The sequence below is a fragment of the Lycium ferocissimum genome, chromosome 1, assembly GCF_029784015.1.
Source record: "Lycium ferocissimum isolate CSIRO_LF1 chromosome 1, AGI_CSIRO_Lferr_CH_V1, whole genome shotgun sequence".
NCBI classification, from domain to species: Eukaryota; Viridiplantae; Streptophyta; class Magnoliopsida; order Solanales; family Solanaceae; genus Lycium; species Lycium ferocissimum.
The window spans coordinates 66,061,232-66,076,079 of NC_081342.1; positions in this window are offsets into that span (position 1 = coordinate 66,061,232).

The following is a 14,848-nucleotide window of genomic DNA, read 5'->3' on the forward strand; positions in this document are numbered from 1 at the left end:
ACGATCCGTATTTAACAATGTAGCCTCCAAATGTCAAATTCCAAAAGAATGCTCAAAAATCTTTGGTACTAGTTTACTACTTGAAATACGGCCGTATACTGAAATACGGTCACTGTTCATGGGCGTAAACCACCATCATAACCGAAGAGGAAATTTTCAATTCTCACATCCTTTATCTACTTCTCTAAGTCTAGGATCATGGTCAAAGCTTAGGTTAACGATACGAGGTGTTACAGCTTGGCTGGTTATTAGAGACGCTTTGTGGCCAAGTTTCAGTCATAGCAGCACCACTGTTAACCAAATTGACGCAGAAAAATGTCCAGTTCAAGTGGACGAAGGATTGCCGAGTTGAGTTTTCGAAGCTCGAAAGCTTTGACTACGGCTCCAGTATTGACTTTGCCTACTGGTGAAGAAGGCTATTCATTGTATTATGATGCCTCGAGAGTGGGCTTAGGTTGTGTTCTGATGCAAGGAGGCAAGGTGATTGCATATGCCTCCAGGAAGCTTAAGAATCACGAGAAGAACTACCCGACTCATGATTTGGAGTTAGTAGTAGTGGTCTTTGCCTTGAAGTTGTATGCGGTATTATTTGTATGGTGAGCCATGGAGATATTTACGATCACAAGAGTTTTAGAGATATTTTCAAGCGAAAAGATTTGAATTTGAGGTAGTGGAGATGGTTTGAGTTACTAAAGGATTATGATATGACAATTTTGTATGACCCGAGGAAATCTAATGTAGTGGCAGATGCTTTGAGTAGGAAGTCGATGGGTTGTTTGGCTTCCATTTCAGCCTCAATCTGACCTTTAGCCATAGATATTCAGCGGTTGGCCAATAGTGGTGTTAGACTTGATGCCACGCCCTGTGGAGGGGTACTTGCGTGCGTGATTACACAGTCTTCTTTGATTGAATGGGTCAAATTAAAGCTCATCAGTTCAAGGATCGCCGGTTTCTTAAGCTCAAACAGCAAGTGGAGTAGGGACAAACTAAAAGAACGACTATCGACTCCTATCGAGTGCTATGGCATGATGGCAGACTATGTGTACCAGATGTGGAGACCTGAGGCAGACTATTATGGAGGAAGCTCACAGTTCTCGTTATTCCATACATCCTGGAGCTACAAAGATGTATCAAGACTTGAAGAAACATTTCTGGTGGATGAGGATGAAGAGAAACATATCTGATTATGTGGCTCGTTATTTGAATTGCCAACGGAGTTGGTATGAGCATCGAAACCTAGGAGGGTTAGCAAAAAATCCGGTTATTCCCGAGCGGAAGGGAGAGAATCACAATGGATTTCGTGGTAGGCTTGCCACGTGCTCGAGGAGACACAATTGCCTTGGGTGATTATGGACGGACTTACCAAATCCGCACATTTCATGCCGGTTCGTAATTACATTCACGACGAGAGCGGTTAGCATGAATATACGACCGTGAGATAGTTCGGCTGTACATGGTACCATTTCTATCATTTCTGAAAGAGGATCACAGTTCACAACTCAGTTTTGGCGGTCTTTTCAGAAGGCTTTGGGTACTACAATTGAGCTCAGTACAACATTTCATCCGCAGACTTATGGTCAGTCCGAGCGGGTTATTCAGATCTTGGAGGACATGTTGAGAGCATGTGCTATCGATTTTGGAGGGTATTAGGGATAGCGCTTACCTTTGGTAGAGTTCGCTCATAATAACGACTACCGGTCCGGTGATTGAGATGGCTCAGATAAGGCCTGTATGGTGGCGTGTCGCTCCCGGTAGTTAGTTCGAACCGTGTGAGAGAAGCTTTTTTTGGGTTCGAGAGATAGTTCAACAAGCTTTGGACAAGGTAAAGGTAATCCAAGACCGATTCGAGACAGCTCAAAGCAGGCAAAAATATTATTCGGACAAGAGAGTCCGTGATCTTGAGTTCATGGAGGGTGATGTGGTACTGTTGAAAGTATCGCCCATGAAGGGTGTTATGAGATTTGGCAAGAAGGGCAAGTTGAGCGAGGGTATCTACTTTTTGAGATCTAGAGGATAGGAGCAATTTCTATAGCTTTAGCACTTTGCCATCCTTATCGATTTTATTAGAGTTCCCGGCAATACTCTAGAGCCCGAGCCATATTGTTTAGGTTATCGACCACGAGACAAGTTCTATCGAGCCGCCTACGAGAAGGCCCCGATTATTTTGACAGACGCGGATTCACCGGTTGAGATCTAAGTCCTTTTTGTAAAAGTTTTGTGGAGGAACCATCCAAGCGAGGAGGCTATTTAGGAGCGGATGCTCCGAAAAATACTTTTCTTGAATTTAAGTCGAGGCATTCCGAGCTTTGTCGGTGCGTTTGCCACATGATTGTTTAGGTCATATTTACATAATTATATTTGTATATCGACCCACGAGTTACATTAGTGTTTATTTTCTTTATTTGATCGCATGAAATCGCCGGTACCCCATTTGCATGTAATCGATGCCCCGATAGCTCCCTATTTATGTTGGTTTATAAATTATGATTGTTGGATGTCGTTGCTAGTAGAGATCTTATAGTGTGCTAATTTTAACGAGTATCATATCGAAGCGGTATTAATAATTGTAAATATATGTATATATTTAGTGGAGGAACCATCCAAGCTCACTTTAGCAACTAAACTTAGGAATTATTTACCCCCCTAAACAACTTTAGCTGTAATTATTTACCCTCGCCCAATAGGTGACGTGGCAAGAGTGTACAATTTCTTAAAAGCGCGTGGGATGAAAAAAATAACACTAAAAGTGGTCCCACAACTGTCATCTTTCTGGATGAATTTAAGTCAAACACAAAATTAACTTTTTTCCTTGTCTTTCTCAATCTTTTCCTTTCCGCATATCCTTATGCATTCGTTATTGCTCTTGATCCTCATCTTCTTTCTTCTTTTTTTTTAATTTTTTTTCCTTTTCTTTTTCTAGATAAATTGAAGAGAGCATATCATGAATTTAATGAATTGAAGAACAAAATAGATCATAGATTTTATAATTATATTTTAATGTATTGCGATTCCTTCACCACTTTATTACCACTAAGAAAGAATACATTAGTGTTTATTTTCTTTATTTAAACAATACCCACTTATCTAAATCACTTATTTACTTTTTGATTCTGGGTTTGAAGCTTCATATCTTCAGTTACAAAGCACATAAAGCAAAAGACTCATTGAATTGCATGTAAGCTCGATGGTATGGAGTCGCACGGTTTGTCCTTCAACTCCCTAGTTTTATGTTGGTTTATAAATTATGATTGTTGGATGTCTAATAATAGTAATAATGTAGTTTTTGAGAGTTATGATGTTTGGTATGGTTTGATGTTGTGCTAATTGTTAACGAGAATCATATTGAAGCGGGTCTTAATAGGAATATCCACATAACATATATATGTATATATTTGGAAAAGAAAAGAAAATGTTTGAAAAAATATTATACATGTATGATATAATATTAGATAGTGAATTAAAAAAAAAAAAATTAATGAGTAAATTAGTGGGCCAGACCCACCACCACAGCTACCAGTCACGTTTTATAAGTTGTTTAGAGAGAATAATTACAGTGTTTAGGCATAGAATTTTTTTTACTATTTTATTCTAGTCAAGAAAAAAATTATACATGTATGATATAATATTAGAAAGAGAATTAGTTAAGAGTAAATTAGTGGGCGGACCCACCACAGCTACCAGTCACGTTTTATGTGAGAGTGGAGGCATAGAATTTTTTTTTACTATTTTATTCCTAGTTAAGAAAAAAAAAGGAAAAGAAAAGAAAGAGAACTACTATCTTATTGGTGAGGAGTTGAAACTACACTTTGGTGAGGGTCTCTCATTTCCCTTTCCCCTACCCCTATATAATAAAAATAATTTTTTAAAAAAACCCTTTGCTTCTGCATCCAAGGAATTGTAACAGTGAAGATTCCTCCTTTATTAAAAGCAAACATTCACGTGCATCTTGTTATTGTCTTATATAAGCATTGACTGTTGTTGAAGCACTTATTCAAGTTAAAAGTGTTGGCTAAAAAATTAGAGATAAGTAATTGATTACCCTAAAGATTATGGTAGTGATGGCTAGTTGTAGGATGCGATGTAAAAGAAGGGAGATGCTATTTGGGCAGAAAATCACGGACAGAAAATGGGCAGAGAAAGTGAAATGTCTCACATGCCCTTAACAACTAGGAAATGCTTAAGTTAACGTGCCTAAGCATGTTTGATAAGCTTGCTTAGGTTAACTTCCTAAGCACGCTTAACAGTTTTGCACTGTTTGAGGATGACTTTTTTTATTAAAATACTTAGGGTGTGCTCGGTACGAAGGAAAACATTTTTCGTTCTAATTTTCTTATGGTTGTTTGGTCAAAAATTTTAAAAAATATTTTCTTTAGGAAAACAAGTTCCTTAAAAATGGAAAAAATAACATCCCTAATAAAAGTAGGGAAAACAAGTTCACAATGCATTCCACCAACCACTCCCACCACCCCACCCCCACGGCACCCCCACCCCACAAAAAAATTAATTTTGTTTTGAAAAAAAGTTTTGAATTTTTTTTTTAGTTTTTTGCACCACCCACGCCCCACCCCCAACTACCAAACAACAACCACTCCCACCCCTAACCCCAACCCCACCACACCCCCTCCCCTCCGCCCCATCCCTCTGACCCCTAAAAAAAATTAATTTTGTTTCAAAAAAAAAAAAAATTGAATTTTTCTTTTTGTTTTTTTGCACCACACACCCCCACCCCATCCCCAACTACCAAACCCCAATCACTTCCGCAACCATGCACCACCCCACCCCTAACCACTCCCCCCAACCCATGCCGCACCTTACCTCCACCCCGCACCCTACTTCCATCCCAATTTTTTTTTTTTTTTAAATCTTTTGGATTTCGCACCACCACATCCCTCCCCCTTCCCCCTCCGACCCCGCACCCCACCCCCCCGCCCACCCCCACCCCACCCCGCACCCAACCCCCATCCCCTTCCTCCCCCCCCCCCAATTTTTTTTTTTTCAAAAAAGTTTTCTTTTTTTTATTCTCTACACCCACCCCCCGCACGCACCCCTTATCCCTCACGCCCCCCCTCCCAGAATTTTCTACTTCCTATTTAATTTTACCTATATTAAAAAATTATAAAAATTGAAAGTTTGCGTGGTTATTGGAGGGGGTGGGTGGTGTAAAAATCCGAAAAAAGTAACTTTTAAAACTTTTTTTAAGAATTTTTTTTGGGGGGGGGGGATTTGGTGATTTAGAAAATCCGAAAAGAAAATTTAAAACTTCAAAAAAAAAAAAAAATTGGGGGTGGAGGGTGGGTGTGGGGGTTGGTGTGGTATGGGCCCACGCGGGGGGGGGGGGGGGGGAATGTGGTGGTTTAGAAAATCCAGAAAAAAATTAAAAACTTCAAAAAAAAATTAGGGGCGGGGGTGGTTGTGGGGGTTGGTGTGGTATGGGTCCACGCAGGGGGATGTGGTGATTTAGAAAATCCAGAAAAAAAATTAAAAACTTCAAAAAAAAAAATTGGGGTTGGGGGGTGCGCGTGGTGTGGGGTGGTGGGGTTGGGGTGGAGTTATGGGGCTTGGGTGGGTATTTTCTTGAAAATATTTTCTACCAACCAAATGAACATGAGAAAATAAGTAAGAAATACACTTATTTTTCGATACCTAAACGAACATGAGAAAATAAGTAGAAATTCACTTATTTTTCAAAAACACATTTTCCAGGAAACCATTTTCCTTGGAAAACATTTTCCTCCATACCGAACACGCCCTTAATGTTGTATTTTTCCTATACGTATATTAATTCTTCCCCAATTTTCGCACTAAAAGAAGCACGGCAATTCTCCCTCGTTTTTTCTTTTTCGAAATTTTTTCTATCTCTTTTAGTTTTAACTTCACCAAAAAGAGGTTTGACAAAGGAATTGAATCGTGTTTATTTATTGTGTATTTGTAGTAGAAAAATTAGCCGTTTAGGGTCTCAAAACTTAATCTTTATTGTGACTTTGTTTTGTGAGTGTAATAGCGTGGTGATTAGGAGAAAATAAGGAAGTTATCACACAACATACTGATGCTATATTCACATATTTTGTGTCAATTCGGTCTTCCCCCAAGGAGACTTGGAATCCTGGAGATCCGTAACTTATGGTAGCCTCCTCTTTTATTCTGTGATAAGAATAAAACTCTGACGTCCATGCTTTTCCCAAGAGGCACTAGTTCTATACACTCAATGTTTCTTTCCGTTAATTCATTTGATAAGGTGGTTCGAAGAAAACAGAGAGAGATAGAGAGAATAGGTTAAAAATTATTGTTGTCGTTTTACCATATCTGTTCATCAAATCCCCAATACAACTGAATGCTTGCAAGTTGGATCATATTTGATTCACTTTTTTTTTTTTAATTTTTGAAGGAGATTTAACATTAATTTTCTATACATGAATCAAAAAATTGACCCTATATATATATTTATTTTTCTTCTAGACTTTTTTACGATATCGACACTTGCACCCGTTTTTCTCTTTGAATCTTGGTTTTAATTTTAGGAGTATTTTTGCCTCGTTTACTATTGTAATTTCTATGGAAAAAATGGTTCTAGCAACTATGTGTGGATCCTAAATTACTTACTGACATAGTGACATATTGACAGTAAGAAAAGGGTTGGTGTTAATGTCTATAGTTGGTCCTCTCGAAGATAGATGGATTTTGTTTTTAGAGCTTTATGTGCATGTCTTCCATTTTTTCCTTTACCTTTTCTGTTTGAAATCTTTATTCTTTGGTTCTTGTAAATAGATATATATTTGCCTTCTTTCTGCGTGTGTCATCTCAGCTTTGTGAGTGTGACCTAGACTACTCCTATTGCATTGGCTCACTGTATTTAACGATCAACATTCCCTTTATTGTATTTACTATGTGGCTTTAAGTTTGGTAGTGTATGTACTACAGATATTATCGATAATTGAATTGCTCAATGATAAATAAATTAAATGAGAGTAATCACTTGTAATGTGAAAAGTATTCTACTAATCCTTGTAGCTCTTCCTAAACTTTTGGCTTGTTAGTCTTTGAGCTCTACGTTTAGACGACTAGGGGTCGGGGTTGGCTTTCCTCGTACTTGGAATCCACTCGGACAGTTTGATAGTAACTTATGGTAGCCTCCTCTTTTATTCAACCTAATCATTTGGATAAAAACTCTATTGTCGATAATGACTCATGGCTATTTAAAAAATGAATTAAAAACTTCTTGTTTGAGATTTTTCGAATTTCTCAATATTTCTTTCCATTAATTCAGTGTATTATTCTGTGTGGTTTATTGAGAAAACATGTTAAGTGATATTCAGAACAGGTTAAAGTGCAGATTATTTTTGTCGTTTTACCATATCAGTTCATCGTCAAATCCCCAATACAACTGAATGCTTGCAAGTTGGATTATTCTATCACATTATATTCACTTTTTTTTTTTTTAAAAAAATTGTTTTCTTATGACATGAGTCATGCCAAGGTTAAACACAATTTCATAGAAGCGAGTTTTCGGTAAGGTGTTCAAAGTGTACCGAAGAGGAATATACATATAAAAAAAAACTACCGATTAAGGTGCACCGAAATTTAAGTCACACACCATATATAATATTATAGCCAACTCATAAAAGTGACTTGTTATAAAATTAACTCCAATAGTACCATCAAATCTTCTCAAATTGACTAAAAAGTCATTCCCCTCGATGTTTCTTTTAGTGAAAGTATAATTTGAATATGTTATTTACATAATTAATTTCATTTCATTTCATCCCTTTAAATATTTAACAATGTCTATTTATTAGAAATAATTAATACTAGATACTTCTATTTCTATAACCACAATATATAGACCAAAAGATGTTGGCATTATTCATGTAGTGCATTTTCAACATTTAGCCTCATCACCACCAACTCCAAAAATTCACTATATTTAGTACCAAATTATAGTACCTTTCAAATATATATTTTTCCAAAACCGAGGAGCATAACATTATAATTAGACACCCCCAGACTTTCAAATATTTCAATCTAAACATAAATATATATAGATGAAAATTTGCGAACATCTTATCATCTCATCACATACGGTAATATTTGAATATAATGAAGACAATAAAAACTCATCAAATGGTGATTTAATTTGTCAAACTAAAATTCAACGGTCACCTTTTTTCATGTTTAATAAGAGCCATTAACGCCAATAAAACTAATCATTCAACACAAAAGTTCGGTATTGAACATCAAATTCTTATCTTTAAATTCAAATGTAAAGCTGTCACAACTATTACATTTAAAAACCATTCAAATGATTATGGTTTGGATAATATCCAAATAACGTATTTAGGCATATAACAAATAATGATTTCATCATTAACACCACATAAAGATTATTCAAGGCGATTTAATATATTAAATATTAGTTAACTTTGCACAATTTGAATAAAGACCTAAATTTTAATTGCTCGGTTTGATAAGCTTTTAAAGCTTTTGAATTGTAAAATAATGCTCATTAATATAATATTAAAGTAATAAATCTAGACAAAAACTCTACAATATCAACTTTATCTATGAACAAAAAAACTTGAACTTGTAGTCTTATATAAGAAAAACTAACAAAGAACTTACCATGAACTAAATGAAATAATCATGTAAACACAAGTACTAGCATTTTCACCTTGGAAATATTAGGCACAAACAAATCATGATTACAAAATTCTTTGCCAATAAAAACATTGTTTTTGGTTAACACAATTAATGGGTAAAATAAACTTTACCCCCACTTTTCCTAATAATCTCATAGAAACTAAATTGGTTTAAAAATCTTAGGAACATTATGTACCACCTCGGGTCAATGTTTTTCCAAATATGTGTTCAGGACCATTCCAAGAACTTGAGTAAAAGGTCATAAAATAAATCAATCATTGGATTTCTTCAACTTGGGTGTAGAACACAAAATTATCCAAATATGTAGTAGCATCCATATCTAACACCCAATCTCTCAAATCAATAAATTTTAAAAATGACCACGACAATTATATCATCCCAAATTATTTTACTTAACCATTATATTTCTCCGAAAGTTCTTTTACATTGAGATATAATGGCTTAGTTGGCCACACATGTAATTATAGTTATTTTCATGAAAATTTTTTTTTGACTTTGTGTCAACTAACCACGTCTTTTTCCAAATATAAACATAAAATATTGTCATACCTTTTAGCCTTTCCAAGACATGCAAATAAAGTTCTCTTCTTGGTACTTCCCAAATACGGGTTATTGTTCTCATCAAAATTTTTGTGTTCTTAGGAACTTAGCAACAAGAGGCCTTACAAGAACATACTTGACGTCCCGGAATCATGTTGTTAAAATAAATAAAAAATATAAAATATTTATCGCTAGATGCCTTGTTGGAAATAGATAAACCGTATTATTAAGAATAGAGTATAGAAATATCCTTCAGATTGTTGGAAATTTTAAAAATACTTCATTACGAACACGTGTATGGACTTTTTTTCATCACGAACACTTGTAGAACTTCTTTTACACTTCGAAAGATTGGAAAAATGTAAGAATTCTTTGTAGCTTGAGGCATGCCAATGAGAATCGAACTTAAGGATATTTCACCCGGTATGGGTGTATCCCCCCGATTAGAACAAGCTCTTCTGTCAAAACTAGGAGCCAGAATCAACAAAGATTTTATAAAAGTAGAAAATATATAATATAGCAAGAACATGTATATATACTACACTAAAGAAATTTTATATCGTAGAAGAACTCAAATGGTTAACACCCAAATAAATTCCCCAAAGATGATTCCCAAGTAACGGTAATATAATAATAATAGCCATTCAATGTATTAAATTGATAAGTGATTAATACTCATTTAACACAAATCGGCAAACGGACAATTTGTTTTTTGCCTTTCAATAATCAAATGTGGCTAATTAAGTAATATATTAAAACCAATTAATACGATATTAATAGTATGCGTTTAACATAACTTTGACAAACACAAAGTTTGACAAAGAGACATTGTATAACGTTTAGATCATTATGAAATCATTCAACCACAATAATCAATTTGGATAAAACACATTACTATTGTAAAATAATGACTCATTAATATATGCTAAAATAATGAATTAAAAACTTCTTTTTGAGATATTAAATTCAATATTTTCACAACAAAAAGATCATCAACAATTGTCAGATTTTGGCTATTTTACTAAGTTTTACTGTCATTTTAGTTAAATATTAGATTAAATTTCTAAGTTGTGATTGTTTTTGATAGAAGTTTTGTAAAAGAAATAAAGAAATCCGAAGCAAGCAAAAAATCCACACACTGGTGGTTCAAAATCAATAGCGAGAAGACGACAAGAGATAGTATGCATATTAGCTTACTAATATTTACTTTTTTTCTCTAATTTAAATTTCTAATTATAATTTATTTAATACTTTTCTTTCTTAGTTTTTGGCATCCGGAGTAAATCCTAGTCGGGGAAAAATATATCTCGAAACTCATAAAAGGAAAGGTGGATTATTTGTAAATGCAGAGGCAAGAATTATAGGGGTAAGTTTAATGTCGTGGTACTTTTTTTTACACTGATTTTGTTGTTCTGCGTTATATCATTTTTCATTTCAATCATATTATATTGTGGTTAGAGTTTCTTTATGCTTTAAATGTGATATGTTATCTGCGTATAGTGACTTGGGTATACAATGAGAGTGTACAAAGCTCTGTACTAAATTTTTAGAATTTCAGTCCCAAATTAATTTTATGTTCATATTGGGATTCAACTGCACCTTAATACTAAATTGTTCATAGAAATAAGAACCATGCAAATACTGTTACAAGTTTGTTCTTCAATAATGCATTCGTTGGTTGCTGAGTAACGGTAACTAGCAAGAGATTGATTTATTTCTCAGTTGTGTGCTACTCTGTACAGTCGGTACAGTACAACAACAACATACCCAGTGAGTCCCATAATGTGGGGTGCAGGGAGGAGTAGATTGTACGCGGACCTTACTCTACGCCCAGGTAGGTTTGAGGTACATTCCGGAAGACCCTCGGCTCAAGAAAAAGCATAGGAAAGGTTAGATACGAGTAAACAATTCAAAACAATTATGAAAAATGAAAATAACGAAAGTGAATAAGCTATGATAAACCATTTTGTGCAAACAGATACTCACAAAAATCAAGGGACAAGAAACTAAAGATCAATGCAGCTACTCGCAAAAAAGGATAAACACGATTTCTACTAGCCTTCTACCCTGATCTGAGTCCTCCATACCCTCCTATCTAAGGTTATGTCCTCGGTAAGCTGGAGATGCGTCATGTCGTATCTAATCACCTCTCCCCAATACTTCTTCGGCCTACCTCTACCTGATCTAAAACAGTCCATAGCTAGCCTCTCGCATCTTCGCACTGGGGCATTTGTGTCTCTCCGCATCACATGCCCAAACCATCTCAGCCTCGCTTCCCGCATCTTGTCCTCCACCGAGGCTACTCCTACTTTGGGTGGAGTTTGATCCAAAATGTACTTGTACAAAGCTGATTATGTTTAGAAAAGAAAATGAGCTCTGAGAGACATCGAAAACCAGCACTGAGGATTTCTTTTCTGTTTATGCTTCAGGGGGTTAAAACTGGTCTGAAATAATAAAGTTACTGGTTTAACTGAAGTAGTGAAGTTACTGGTTTATCTAGGTCCTTAGCTATTGAGAAGTACTGGAAGATATTATATTGGAGGGGATTCGGAACCCTTATTTTTATATTTATTTGCACCAAAAGGTTTCACATTTGGAGTACCAATTAAAAGGAACTTTGAATGCTTTGAAGACTTACATGACATCAAAGGAAGGAAGTGTTCCTGATGAATTTGTAATTGGTTTGTTTGCTCCTCAACCACAGGTAAGAAGTACGTGTACTGATAAGTAGTAAGTGATTTACTTATTTCTCATCAATTTTTTTTTTCCCACAATTTCAGCCGAGCGATGCAGAGAGTGAGCCTACTTCACCCGTGGATGTAAGAGGATCATCAGGTGGCAACAACGTGAATCACCAAACAAATGCTTAGTATTTTTTATTTTTATTATTGTGGAACCTCTTATTTTTTTGCTGGATTTAAAGTACTACTGTTACATACAATGAGGTTCACTTTAGTTTGATGTGTGGTATTTGAATTTGTGACTTTTGATGTTATGGATATTTTCTCTCTAATTTAACATTGATTCATAAGTTGTGAAAATGACAGGTGGTTACCTAAATATTGTGCCCGAATTTGTTAGCTTTGCCAGCAAACAGGTCTGTCTGGATTTGGATTTGTTGCATTATGAAGAATGAGTATACTCTAGTCGGCCTTGTTTGCTGGAAAAGGCTAACAAAGCCGTGCAAGATATATAGCTAACCAGCGTGTGACATTTCTGTTTCCATACTGTTGTTCATCACTGAAGGCAACACAATCTCATCCAAACTCTTGTTTTTCTCTAATTGTACATTCAAACCTTCATCTAAATTAGTTCTGTTCGAGTTGTGATGGTTAACAATTATGTCTTGCTTGGCACTAATTTAGGTAACCAGCTATGAATCGCACGGAGCTAATTTAGCGTAAAGTTTGGTTGTATAATATTCCAATTGAAGGACTCCCTCGTTCTACAATTTTCCATGGTTTGTACATTTTTTAGAAATGAATGAATGAAGTTTGATCTCTGCACAGCTAAGTTCAACGCACTACTATAAATAAGTTAAAGCATGGGAATAAACAGATTTATTTAGTTAAAACTTCATTACTCATTGCACAAACTAGTAAGCCAAATATAGTTAATCCATTAGATGATAGCATCCGATCGATCAACCAAAGTTCAATTTAATTGGCATTCAACAAAAAAGAATAAATATTAGAAAATATTTATAAAAAGGGGATTAGTCACACAACTGTTAGAAGAATTTACCCCACTTTAAAAGTTAAGTTACAAAATTTAATCTAACACCAGTTTTCTTATCAGTCATTGTCTCATTGATGTATGTTCAACTTGAAAGAGAACAAAAATAAGTGAAATAAGTGAGACTCGCAGGATTTGAACACGAGAACAGGTGGTCGCATAATTTGACTGGTTACCACTCGGCCGGAATAGCCACATCTGTCTAGTCGTGTTAAATCAAATGTATTTGTCCATTACTTGTTATAGGGCAGACCAAATAAATTATCATTTAAATAGATAGATGGTTCAAATCAACCCATAATACACACCACAAAAAGACTTTAGATGTTTTATACAATTGTATGTGAAAATATTAGTGACTTGGTTAAACGTATTATCGCAGAAGACACAAGCTACTTACTACACCACAATAAGTTCGTCCACCGTAGAAGTTAGCTAAGTAAATGAGTAAATGAGGTTGAGTAGTGAATTTGTTTTTAAAATTCAACCAAACCAACGTGGTTATACATGTTATCACATGTAATATCTTGTTATGTGGCTTTACCACCCAAAATAGTGATTATTATAGTCTAAAGCCTCTATTTTCTTCTTTTCCTATGGTAAACTAAGCTGATCATCAGATGACTCAACTTGACGGATCAACCAAGTTGTAAATAATAATAAAACTAAAATAAGTGAGACTCGCAGGATTCGAACACGAGAATAGGTGGTCGCATAATTTGACTGACTACCCCTTGGTTGGAATAGCCACATATGTCTAGTCCTGTACCAAATGTATTTGTCCATTACTTGTTATAGGGCAGACCAAATAAATTATTATTTAAATAAATAAATAAATGGTTCAAATCAACCCATAATACACACCACAAAAAGAATTTAGGTGTGTTATACAATTGTACGTGAAAATATTAGTGACTTGGTTAAACGTATTAGCGCACAAGACACAAGCTATTACACCACAATAAGTTCGTCCATCGTAGGAGTTAGCTAAGTAAATGAGTAAATGTGGTTGAGTAGTGAATTTGTTGTTAGAATTCAACCAAAACAACGTGGTTGTACATTTTATCACATGTAATATCTTGTTATGTGGCTTTACCACCCAAAATAGTGATTATTATAGTCTAAAGCCTCTATTTTCTTCTTTTTCCTATGGTAAACTTAGCTGACCATCAGATGACTTAACTTGACGGATCAACCAAGTTGTAAATAATAATAAAACTAAAATAAGTGAGACTCGCAGGATTCAAACACGAGAACAGGTGGTCGCATAATTTGATTGGTTGCCACTTGGCTGGAATAGCCACATCTGTCTAGTCATGTACCAAATGTATTTGTCCATTACTTGTTATAGGGCAGACCAAGTAAATTATTATTTAAATAAATAAATGGTTCAAATCAACCCATAATACACACCACAAAAGAACCTTAGATGCTTTATACAATTGTATGTGAAAATATTAGTGACTTGGATAAACAAGCTACTACACCACAACAAGTTCGTCCACCATAGGAGTTAGCTAAGTAAATGAGTAAATGTGGTTGAGTAGTGAATTTGTTGTTAAAATTCAACCAAAACAACATGGTTGTACATGTTATCACATGTAATAGCTTGTTATGTGGCTTTAGCACCCAAAAAGGTGATTATTATGGTCTAAAGCTTCTATTTTTCTTCTTTTTCCTATGGTAAACTTAGCTGACCATCAGATAACTCAACTTGACGGATCAACCAAGTTGTATTTGGTTGGCACTAAAAAAAAAAAAAAAAAAAACTATAACCCTATAAATTTGTAACAAAACAAGGTTTATTCCTTCCATCTACATTAAAATATTAAGTGTTTGATTTCAAATTCATTCATACTCCCCTCCCAATTTGGAATCTGACATTCTCCCTTACCTCTTTGGTTTCTCTACTCGCTAA